Here is a 12,619-nt window from a genome sequence, read left to right as displayed (position 1 = left end):
GAACTGATTGATTTTAGAAAAATTAAATTTAGGAAGGATTTACATCAAATAATGAATACCAAAATGAGCAGAACTAAGAGAATGTCTTATAAAATAATAGCACTATTATTTGAAGAGCAACTGTCAGTGACTTAGATATTCTGAGCAAGATGAATATTCTAATAACTACACAGGACATATGAAACAAGATGTTATCAATTTCCAGAGAGAAACTATATCAAAACTACTATTAAACACTTTATACACAAATAAAATCAGATCTAAACAACTGGGAAAACATTGTCTGCTCATGGGATTTACCCTGGGTGGGGGGGGGGGATAAAAGTGTCAAAGAAAACAGGTCTGGGGTAAGGACCACAAATAGTTCAAGAAGTGGCATGGTTTTGGAAGATATTTTGCTCATGAAGAGATTGTGTGTACTTGAAAAGGGGATAAGGGGAAAAAATGATCATAATTATAATTCGATGCAATTTGAATCAATGCTGCTAATCAAGTAATCAAGTAAACAATCTATATTGATATCTTGATACCAATAGGAGCTTATCAAGCAGTGAAATAATCAAACTCTGTTTGATGATACCTGATTAATAATGTTGGAGCACCAAGGGAAGAGGCACAAAGATTTATATTTAGAGGGAAAGAAGGGAGAATGTGAATGCTGAATAAATTCTATACAATAGCTTTAGCCTAGTGAGGGAATAAGATGCATTCCTACTTGGATTTAAAAATCTAGCTTAATATACAGGGAAGGGGGGTAGGACAGGGAATGAGAAAGATAAGTGAAGAAGGGACTGATAAAGGGAAGGGAAGGTATAAGTGAAAATAAACTGAAAGTTAAATTCCTAAAAGAAAATTCAAGGGAAAAGGTAGTAAAATTTTGGTGAGGAGGAAAAAGAGAAAAGGAAAGAGAAAAATATAAGTGGAGAAAGATAGCATGAAAGGAAATACAGAATTAGTAATCTTAACTATAAATGTAAATGGGATGAACTGTCCCTTAAAACAGAAATGAATAGCAGAATGGATTAAAAACCATAATCCTACAATATGTTGTTTACAAGAAACACATTTGAGGCAGAAAGATTCACACAGGATAAAGGCAAAAGGTTAGAGCAAAATATATTATGCCTCAGGGGAAGTAAAAATATCTGGGGTGATGATCTTAATCTCAGACAAAGTAAAAACAAAACTCAATCTCATTAAAAGGGATAAGGAAGGAAACCACATCTTCGTAAAAGGCACCATTGGTAATAAAGTTATATCATTATTAACCATGTATGCACCTAGTGGTATAACATCCAGACTCCTAGAGGAAAAGCTGAATGAATTAAAAGGATAAATAGACATCAAAACATTAAAAATGGGAGACCTCAATCTCTCTCTCTAAAAACTAGATAAATTTAACAATAAAATAAACAAGAAGGAAGTTAAGAAGGTGAATGAAATCTTATAAAACTTAAATATGATAGACCCCTGGAGAAAACAATAGGGATATAAAAGTATATACCTTTTTCTCCTCAGTACATGGCACCTTCACCAAAATTGACCATGTACTAGGGCACAAAATCCTTAAAATCAAATGCAGAAAGGCAGAAATAATAAATACACACTTCTCAGGCCATGATGCAATAAAAATTACATGCAATAAAGGGTCAGGGAAAGATAAACTAAGAACTAATTGAAAATTAAATAACTTTATCTTAAATAATGGGTGGATCAACAGCAAATAATAGCAATAATCAATAATTATATTCATGAAAATGATAATAATGAAACATCATACCAAAATTTATGGGATGCATCAAAGACAGTTTTGAGGGGAAACTTTATAACTCTAAATGTTTATATGAATAAAATAGAGAAAGAGGAGATCAATTAATTGGGTATGCAATTAAATGAGCTAGAAAAAGAACAAATTAAATAACCCCAATTTAATTCCAAATTAGAAATTCTGAAAATCAAAGAAGAGATTAATAAAATAGAGAGCAATGAAACCACTGATCTCATACATAAAGCTAAGAGCTGGTTTTATGAAATAAACAATAAAGTAGACAAACCTCTGGTTAATCTGATTTAAAAAAAGAAAGAAGATAACCAAATTACCAGTATCAAAAATGAAAAGGGTTAAGTAACCACCAATGAGGAAGAAATTAAAGAAATAATTTGGAGCTACTTCACTGAACTATGTGCCAATAAAGTGGAATACTTGAGTGAAATGAATGAATACTTACCAAAATACAAACTGCCCAGATTAACAGAAGAGGAAATAAATTACTTAAATAACCTCATTTCAGAAAAAAGAAACTGAAGAAATCATCAATAAATTCCCTAACAAAGTATCCTGGTTCAAATTCTACCAAACATTTGAGGAATAATTAATTCCTATTCTACATAAACTATTTAAAAAAATAGGAGGAGTTCTGCCAACCCCTTTTTATGATCTAAACTAGGAAGAACCAAAACAGACAAAGAAAATTATAGAGTAATCTCCCTAATGAATATTGATTCAAAAATCTTAAGTAAAATTTTAGCAATGAGACTACAACACATTATTACCAGGATAATACACCATGATCAGGTTGGATTTATCCCGGGCAGGCAGGGATGGTTCAACATTAGACAAACACTTAACATAATTAAACATATCAATAGCAAAACCAACAGAAACCATATGATTATCTGAAGAGATGCTGAAAAAGCCTTTGATAAAATATAACATCCATTCCTATTAAAACCACTAGAAAGTTTAGGGATAGAGTTTTCCTTAAAATAATAAATAATATTTATCTAAAACCATCAACAAATATTTTATTTAATGGGAATAAACTCAGAGCATTTTCAATAAATTCAAGGGTGAAACAAAGATGCCAATTATCACCATTACTATTCAATATAGTATTGGAAATGCTAATTAATGATGAGAGAAGGAAAAGATAATGAAGGAATCAGAAATGAAAAATAAGGAGGCAAAACTTTCACTTTTTGCAGATGATGGAATGGCATACATAGAGAAAAATCATCTAAAAAACTCCTTGAAACAATTAACAAATTCAGCAAGATAGCAGGATATAAAATAAACCCATATAAATCATCAGCATTTGTATCAATGAACAACAAAGCCCAAGAACAAGATATAGAAAGAGAAATTCCATTTAAATTAACTTGACAACATTAAATACTTGGAAATCTTACCTCCCAAAACAAACCCAGAAAATGTAGAAATGAAATTATAAAACTCTACTCACCCAAATAAGATCAGATCTAAGTAATTAGAAAAATGTCAAATGCTCATGGTTCAATAGAACTAATATAATAAAAAATGACAATTCTACCCAAATTAAATGATGGAATTAGTGCCATACCAATCAAACTACCAAATAACTACTTTACTGGGATAGTAACAATAGTAACAAATTCATCTGGAGCAACAAAAGGGCAAGAATATCAAAGGAATTGATGTGAAAAAAATGTAAAGGAAGGTGGCTTAACTCTACCAGATTTAAAACTATACTATAAAGAAGCAGTCATCAAAACTGCTGAGTAGGGGGTGGCTAGGTAGCGCAGTGGATAGAGCACTGACCCTGGAATCAGGAGTACCTGAGTTCAAATTCAGCCTCAGACACTTAATAATTACCTAGCTGTGTGGCCTTGGGCAAGCCACTTAACCCCATTGCCTTGCAAAAAAAAAAAAAACCCAACAAAAATACACCAAAAAACTTCCTGGTGCTAGTTAACAAATAGAGCTATGGATCAGTGGATTAGGATAGGTTCAAAAGAATCTGCAGTAAATGACTACGCCAATCTACTATTTGACAAACCCAAAGACATCAGCCTCTGGGATAAGAGCTCAACATTTGACAAAAAATTTTTTGGAAAACTGGAAAATAGTACAGCAAAAATTAGGCATAGATCCACATGTCACACCCTACACAAAATAAGGTCAGGTACAGGATTTAAACATAAAGAGTGATACCATAGATAAATTAATAGACCAAAAATACTCTATCTGATCTATGGGAAAGGAATAAATTTATGACCAATCAGGAATTAGAGCACACCCTACACTGCAAAACTAATGATTTTGATTATATTAAATTAAAAAAAGTTTTGCCCTAATAAAATCAATGCTGCCAAAATTAGAAGAAAAGCAGAAAGCTGGGAAACAATCTTCATAACCAGACCTTTATAAAGGCCTCATTTCTAAAATATATAAAGAATTGAATTAAATTTATAAGGACACAAGTCATTCCCTAACTGATAAATGGTCAAAGGATATGGACAGACAGTTTTCAAATGAAAAAATTATAGCTATATATAATCATATGAAAAAATGTCCCATATCACTATTGATTAGAGAAATGCAAATTAAAACAACCTGAGGTATCATCTCACACCTATTAATCTAGACCAGATGAGATAAAGGGAAGATGATCAATGTTGGGAAAGTTGTGGAGGATTGGGACATTGATGAATTGCTGGTGGAGTTGTGAATGGATCCAACCTTTCTGGAGAGCAGAATGGAAGTATACCCAAAGAAAAATAAAACTAAAATTATCCTTTGACCCAGCAATTCCAATTCTAAGACTATATCCAAAAGAAATTGTAAAAAATGGGAAAAGTACTACATGCTCCAGAATATTCATAGCAGTTCTTTTTGTAGTGTCAAAGAATTGGACGTTGAGGGCATGCCCATCAATTGGGGGAATGACTAAACAAATTATGGTACATGAATACTATGAAATATTATTGTTCTATAAGAAGCCATGGATAGTTGGACTCTAGAGAAGCATGGAATGACTTACAGGATCTGTTGCTGTGCAAAGGGAGTAGATTCAAAAGAACAATGTACATATCAACAACATTATGAGATGAACAACCTTGATGGACACAATTCCCCTTGATAGTCCAGAGAGCTTGGACAACTGTATTAGACTTGTTATGGACTATATTATCCCCAACCAGAGGAAGAAAACCAAAACAAAACAAAACACACAGAAAAAAATAAACCCCTACAGAATCTGATGAACACTTTATATATATAAAGTATCTCTTATGGATCTCTTTCCCTTAATCCTAATTACTCATGTCAAAAATTTCTAATTTGTAAATATGTTTAAAAAAGCTGTATGTAAAATGCTAATCTGACTGTTCCCTACTGAAGGGTGGTGGTGGGAAGAAGGATGGAAGGAAATTTCGTAACTTGAAAATATGCATGAAAATATTCCTTTTTATCACAAATGGATGAAAATTAAAAAAACAATAAAAAAGAGAGGCCATCAAGCGCAGAGATGCTGCATGATGAAACAAACTAAAAATGAAAATGCAATAACATGCAAAAAAAAGAAATTTGGCAGATATTTTTTTCACCTATCTTTTTCAAATACTTTATGTAGAATTGGAATTAATTGGGGCAGCTAGGTGGCATAGTGGATAGAGCACTGGCTCTGGAGTCAGGAGTACCTGAGTTCAAATCTGACCTCAGACAATAATTACCTAGCTGTGTGGCCTTGGGAAAACACGCTTGGCTTGCAAAAGCCTAAAAAAAGAAAGAATTGGAATTAATTGTTCTTGAATGTTTAGTAAAATTCACTTTTGAATCCATCTGAGTCTGAAAATTATTTTTCTTAGGAAGCTCATTGATAATTTGTTCAATTGCTTTTTCTGACATAGGGTCATTTAAGTATTTAATCTCCTTTTTTAATTTGGGCAATTTATATTTTTGTATATATGTTAGGGTCTATTGTGTGTGGTAGCATTGTAAATTATCTTCACCTGGTGTCCCTGAGCATCAGAGCCTTATTTTACTAAGTGCCATGGGAGTGGGGAGTAGATTAGAGATTGGGAAGGTATTTAAGCACTGATATTTGGTTTAATAAATGGAAGCCTTGGAGACCTTGGTGTATAAGGAGAAACTTGTCTTCCTTGTCTTCCTTGTCTCCCTTCCCTCCAACGCTGGCCTGGGGAAGATTGAGGGAGTTCAGACAGGGATTCAACATAAGAGTCCAGAAAAGGGACTCAACATATTGCTGTCCACAAAGGGACTCAACATAAATATTCATCCATTTCACTTAGATTGTCTAATATATTGGCATACTGCTGGACTAAATAGCTCTGAATTATGTCTTAATTTCGGTCTCATTGATGGTGAACTCACCTTTTCCATTTTTGATAAAAGTATGTTGATTTTCTTCTTTCTTTTTTAATCAAAGTAAGGTTTGTCTACTTCATTAGTTTTTTCATAAAATCAACTCATAATTTTATTTTGATACAGGTACATTGGTTTTCTTTCTTTTTTAAATCAAAATAACCAAAACTTTATTTATTATATAGACTTTTTTTCATAGAACCAACTTCTGGTTTTATTTATTAGTTCAACAGTTTTCTTACTTTCAATTTTACTAATTACACATTTAATTTTCAGAATTTCCAATTTGATATTTAATTGGGAATTTTAAATTTGTTCTCTCTCTAACTTTTTTAGTGTCATGCCTGATTTATTGATTTCCTCTTTCTTTATTTTATTCATATAAGCATTTAGAGATATAGTATTTCCCCTAATAATTGATTTGGCAACATCCCATAAAATTTGATATATTGTCTCCCTGATTGACATTATCTTGGATAAAATTATTAATTATTTCTATAATTTGTTGTTCAATCCACTCATTTCTTTCAAATTAGGTTATCTAGTTTCCAAATAATTTTAGATCTATCTATTCATGGCCCTTTATTGCATATTATTTTATTGCATCATGATCTGAAAAAGATGCATTCAATACTTCTGCTTTTCTGCATTTGATTATGAGATTTTTATTCCTTAATACATGGTCAATTGTTATCTAGATGCCATGAACAGCAGGAAAAAAAGGTATATTTCACTAGTGGGTCTATATCCTGAAGAGATGAAGAAAAAAGGGTAAAAACATTACTTGTACAAAAATATTTATAGCAGCCCTGTTTGGTGGCAAAGAATTCGAAATCAAGCAAATGTCCTTCAATTGGGGAATGGCTTAGCAAACTGTGGTATATGTATGTCATGGAATATTATTGTTCTATTAGAAACCAGAAGGGACGGGATTTCAGGGGAGCCTGGAGGGATTTGCATGAAGTTATGCTGAGTGAGATGAGCAGAACCAGAAAAACACTGTATACTCTAACAGCAACATGGGAGTGATGATCTACCTTGAAGGACTTGCTCATTCCATCAGTGAAACAATTGGGAGCAATTTTGGGCTGTCTGCAAAGGAGAGTGCCAGCTGTATCCAGATAAGGAGCTGTGGAGTTTGAACAAAGTTCATGGACTATTCCCTTTAATTTAGAAAAAAAAAACGGATGTCTTATTGTCTGATCTTGTTACCTCTTAGAATTCTTGTCTCTTCTCTAACGATATGATTTCTCTCTCATAACACCCAAATTGGATCAATGTACAACATGGAAACAAAGTAAAGACTGACAGATTGCTTTCCATGGGGGTGGGGATGGGGGAGGGAAGTAAGACTGGGGGGGAAAACTGTAAAACTCAAATAATATCTTTAATAAAATTAATTTTAAAAAAAGAAAAAAGTTATATTCCTTTCTATTCTCTACTTAATCTTTTCCAGAGGTCTACCATACCTAACTTTTCTATTAATTTATTCACCTCCTTAACTCCCTCCTTATTTATTTTTTGGCTAGATTTACCTAATTCTGAAAGAGGGTGGTTGAGGTCTTCTACCAGTATAGTTTTGCTATCTATGACTTCCTGTAACTCATAAAGTTTTCTCTCTAAGAATTTACATGGTACATGCATGTTTAGTATTGAAATTACTTCATTTTCTATGGTACCTTTTAAGGCAATGTTGTTTTCTTTCTTATCTCTTTTAATATGAACTAATTTTGCAATTGCTTTCTCTGAGATAAGGATTGATATTTTTTCACTTCGACTGAAGCAAAATATATCCTGTTCCAGTCTTTTCTCTTTATTCTGTGTTTATCTCTCTGCCTCAAATGGGTTTCTTTAGGTAGCATGATGTAGAATTTTGATTTGTAATCCAGTCCGCTATACACTTCTGTTTTATGGGAGCATTTACCCCCTTCAAATTCAGTTATAATTATTAACTCTTTATTACTCTCTACTATTTCCCCACTGCACTTATTTCTTCTCTTCCACCTTATCCCTCCCCCTCAGTGTTTTGCTTTTGAATGTTGTCTCCCTTAATATGTCCCCCTTTCTATCAGCTACCCTCTCTTTCCTTTCCCCTTTTCCTCCCTTCTATCAGATCCTCCTTCCCTTCCTGCTCCCATTCTCTTCCTTTTATTGAAGGGTTAGATAAATTACTAAACCCAACAGTTTGTGTTAATTCCTCCTTGAGCCAAATCTGATGAGAGCAAGATTCAGGCTGTTCTCAGCCCATCTCTTCTCTCCCTCTATTTCCTTTTTTAATTTTTCTTTTTTTCTTTTGCCTTTCTTATCTTTTCTTTCTTATTTATTTATTTATTTATTTTTGAATTTTACAGTTTTTCCCGTTAATCTTGGTTCCTTCACTCAACCCCTCACAGAAGGCAGTTTGATAGTCTTTACATTGTTTCCATGCTACACATTGATCTAAATTGACTGTGTTGAGAGAGAAATCATATCCTTATGAAAAAAAATATGAGATACAAAAATTACATAATAAGATATATATATATATATATATATATATATATATATATATATATATATATAAAATTTAAATTAAAGGTAATAGTCTTTGATCTTTGTTCAAACTCCACAATTCTTTCTCTGGATACAGATAGTGCACTGATTGAATGTGTAAGCCCATTAAGATTGATCATCAACCACATGTTGCTGTTATGGTGTACCACGTTCTAATTCTGCTCATCTCGCTCAGCATTAGTTCATGAAGCTCCATCTAGGCTTCTTTGAATTCCCCTCCCTCTTAGTTTATAATAAAACAACAGTGTTCCATAATGTACATATATCACAGTCTGTTCAGTCATTCCCCAATTTATGGACAGTCACTCAATTTCCAGTTCTTTGCTACCACAAAAAGAGCTGCTAGGAAGTGATGTTTTTACCCTTTTCCATGATCTCTTCAGGGTATAGACTCAGTAGTGGTATTGTTGGATCAAAGGGTATGCAAATTTTTGTTGTCCTTTGGGAGTAATTACAAATTGATCTCCAGAAACATTGGAGACCTTTCAGTTCCACCAACAATGTATTAGTGTCCCAGATTTCCCATATCCATTTCAACATTCATCATTGTCCTTTCTGGTCATATTGGCCAATCTGAGAGCTGTAAGATGGTATCTCAGAGATGCTTTAATTTGCATTTCTCTAATAAGTAGTGTTTTAAAGTAATTTTTCATATGACTATGGATTGCTTTGATTTCCTTATCCTTAAAAAGCCTCTGCATATCTTTTGACCAGCTGTCAATTGGGGCATGTTTTTTATATAAATTTGATCCAGTTCTCTATATATTTTAGGATTGAATCCTTTTCAGAAATACTAGGTATAAAAATTGTTTCCCAATTTACTATATTTTTTTTTATCGTGGTTACAGTGGTTTTGTTTATGCAAAAGCTTTTTAATTTAATGTAATCAAAATTATCAGTTTCTTTTTAATGGTTTTCTCCATCTCTTCCTTCATCTTAAATTGCTTCCCTTTTCATAGATCTGACAGGTAAACTATTTTTTGATCTCCTAGTTTTCTTGTAATACTGGCTTTTATGTCTAAATCCTGTATCCATTTTGCTCTTATCTTGGTATAGGGTGTGAGGTGTTGGTCTAATCCAAATTTCTACCATACTAACTTCCAATTTTTCCCAACAGTTTCTATCTAAGAGAGAATTTTTATCCTAAAAGCTGAACTCTTTGGGTTTATCAAATAGCAGATTACTATAATCATTTCCTGCTCTCTCTTTTTTGCAACTAGTCTATTGCATTTCTCCATCACTCTATTTCTTAGCCAATACCAGACAATTTTGATGACTGATGTTTTATAACATAATTTTAGATCTGGTAGGGCAATGCCACCTTGTTCTTCACTTTTTTTCATTAAATCCCTGGAAATTCTTGACTTTTTATTGCTCCATATGAATTTTCTTACAATTTTTTGTCTAACTAATTAAAGTAATTTTATGGAATTTTGATTGGAAGGACTAAATAAGTAGTTTAATTTAGGTAGAATTGCCATTTTAATTATATTAGCTCAGCCTATCCATGAGCAGTTGTTATTTGCCAAGTAATTTAAATATGATTTTATTTGTGTGAGAAGGATTTTGTAATTGTTTTCAAAAAGTTTCTGAGCCTGCCTTGGCAGGTAGACTCTCAAGAATTTTATATTTTCTGTAGTTACTTTGAATGAGATTTCTCTTTCTAGGTTTTCCTGCACTATCTTGCTAGTAACATATAGACATTTTGAGGATTTATGAGGGTTTATTTTAGATCTTGCTATTTGCTAAAGTTGCTAATTGTGTCTAGTTTTTTTTAGATGATTTTTAAGAATTCTGTAGGTGTACCATCATGTCATCTGTAAAGAGTGAGAGCTTTGTCTCTTCCTTCCCAGTTTTAATTCCTTCAATTTCTTTTTCTTCTCTTGTTGCTGAAGTTAACATTTCTAACAGAATATGAATAATAGTGGTGATAAGAGGCATCCTTGATTCACCCCTGATCTTTTTGGGAATGCCTCAAGCTGATTTCACTCTTACCCTGTGACATAGGATTTATGGATATCATTTTCACCATTTTATATAGATGAAGAAATTGAGACTCAGAAAAGATGAAGATTTGCCTGATATAATGCAGGTAATTTAAGTATCAGGAGAATACTCTCCAGCTTCCAAGTCCCAGTCCCATCATTCCACAGAATGTTTTTTCCAAGCAAGAAGGCAATAAGTCATGAGGTCCTTTTGTATTGGACCTGATTCCATTACATGAGGAATAATGTGTTCAGATCTAGACACAACAGCTTTAAGAATGATCTTGTCAAATGTTTGAACAGGGTTATGAGTATGACAAGGGAAACTTAAAACCATCTCAATTAAGAAACAGTTCAAGAAGGTGGGGATATTGAGACTGAAGAAGAGCAGATGTAGGAAGACCTCATACTTTTGGACTGGTCATGTTGACTCCTGTACTTGACAAAATAATGAAAGAAATTGTTAAACAAATGGTGAGAATTTGGAAGGAGAAGCCATGATCACTGGGAGTACATATATAATATATATATGAATTTACTATGGATAAATATTGTCAAGATAATCTCATTTCCTTTTTGACAGGAAAATGAGACTTTTGTATTTGGGAAATATCAGCAATAGCATACTTGAGTTTCATCAAACACTGGACAAATTAACTGATGTGTTGCTTAAATTTCTTATGCCTTGTGGATATATTTTCCCATTTACTATTTTCCTCAAATCAGTTCCTTACTTGGTTGCAATAGTGTTTAGAAGGAGGATAAGGAAGAGATGAATGACTTCTAGAGTTTCAATGAAAAAATTGGAGAACCTTGTTCATGTTAAAAAAAAAAAAAGATAGAAGGATTCTAGTGGACCTCTAGCTTCATACAAGTACAGAATATGTCATTTACTACAAAAAAGTACCATTCCATCTTGGGTAGCCAGAATGACATGACAGTATTGGTGGTGTTAATAGCATACAACTAGACATTGTTCTTGCCCCCTCCTTAATCACCAATTTAATCAATTGGATGAATATTTTGAAAGTAGGTTATCAAACTGTAGGTGACATTGAGTTTGAATAGCTCTATAATGTATCACATGATAAGTTAAGATTTGAAAAGATCTCAATAGGCTGAAAGAAAGAATCCAGTGATACTCAACTGATCAACAGGCCTTTATTAAACACCTATTATATGTGAGTGTTTGGGATACAAAGACAAATGTGTTCTTATGATGCTAATGGAGATTAGTAAGGAGTATTAAAATGAAAACATTAAAAAAAAGTGATTGGAGTAGTGAGGGATATTAACTTGGAGAAGATAAGACTTGGAGCAGGAGAAATATCATTCCTGCTTCCAATGCTTTTGTTTAAAATGCTGTATGTAGAAGTTCTATATAACATAACCCAACTATTCCCAGCTGAGGGGAGGAGGGTAGGAAGGGAGGGTGGAAGGATGAAAATAAAAAGATAAATAAATAAGTGTTTTGCAACTTCAAAGGTACTACTAGCTATTATTTTAAATTAAATATTTTTATTATTAATTTAAAAGCTAAAAAATAAGGATAAGGATAGGCAGTTTTGAATGAAAAAATTAAAGTTATCTATAGCCATATGAAAAAAATGCTTTAAATCATTAATGATTAGAGAAATGCAAATTAAAACAGCGCTGAGATACCTCATACCCATCAGATTGGCTAACATGACAAAAAAGAAAAACAATTAATGTTGGAAAGAATGTGGGAAAAGTGGGACACTAATGCATTATTGGTGGAGTTGTGAACTGATATAACAATTCTGGAGAGCAATTTGGAACTATGTACAAAGGGCTATAAAACTGTGCAAACCCTTTGATCCAGCAATACCACTACTCAGTCTGTATTCCAAAGAGATCATAAAAATGAGAAAGACTCACATGTCCAAAAATATTTATAGCAGTTTTATTGGAGTGATAA

The sequence above is a fragment of the Macrotis lagotis genome, chromosome 4 (assembly GCF_037893015.1).
Source record: "Macrotis lagotis isolate mMagLag1 chromosome 4, bilby.v1.9.chrom.fasta, whole genome shotgun sequence".
NCBI classification, from domain to species: domain Eukaryota; kingdom Metazoa; phylum Chordata; class Mammalia; order Peramelemorphia; family Peramelidae; genus Macrotis; species Macrotis lagotis.
This window is presented reverse-complemented; position numbering follows the sequence as displayed.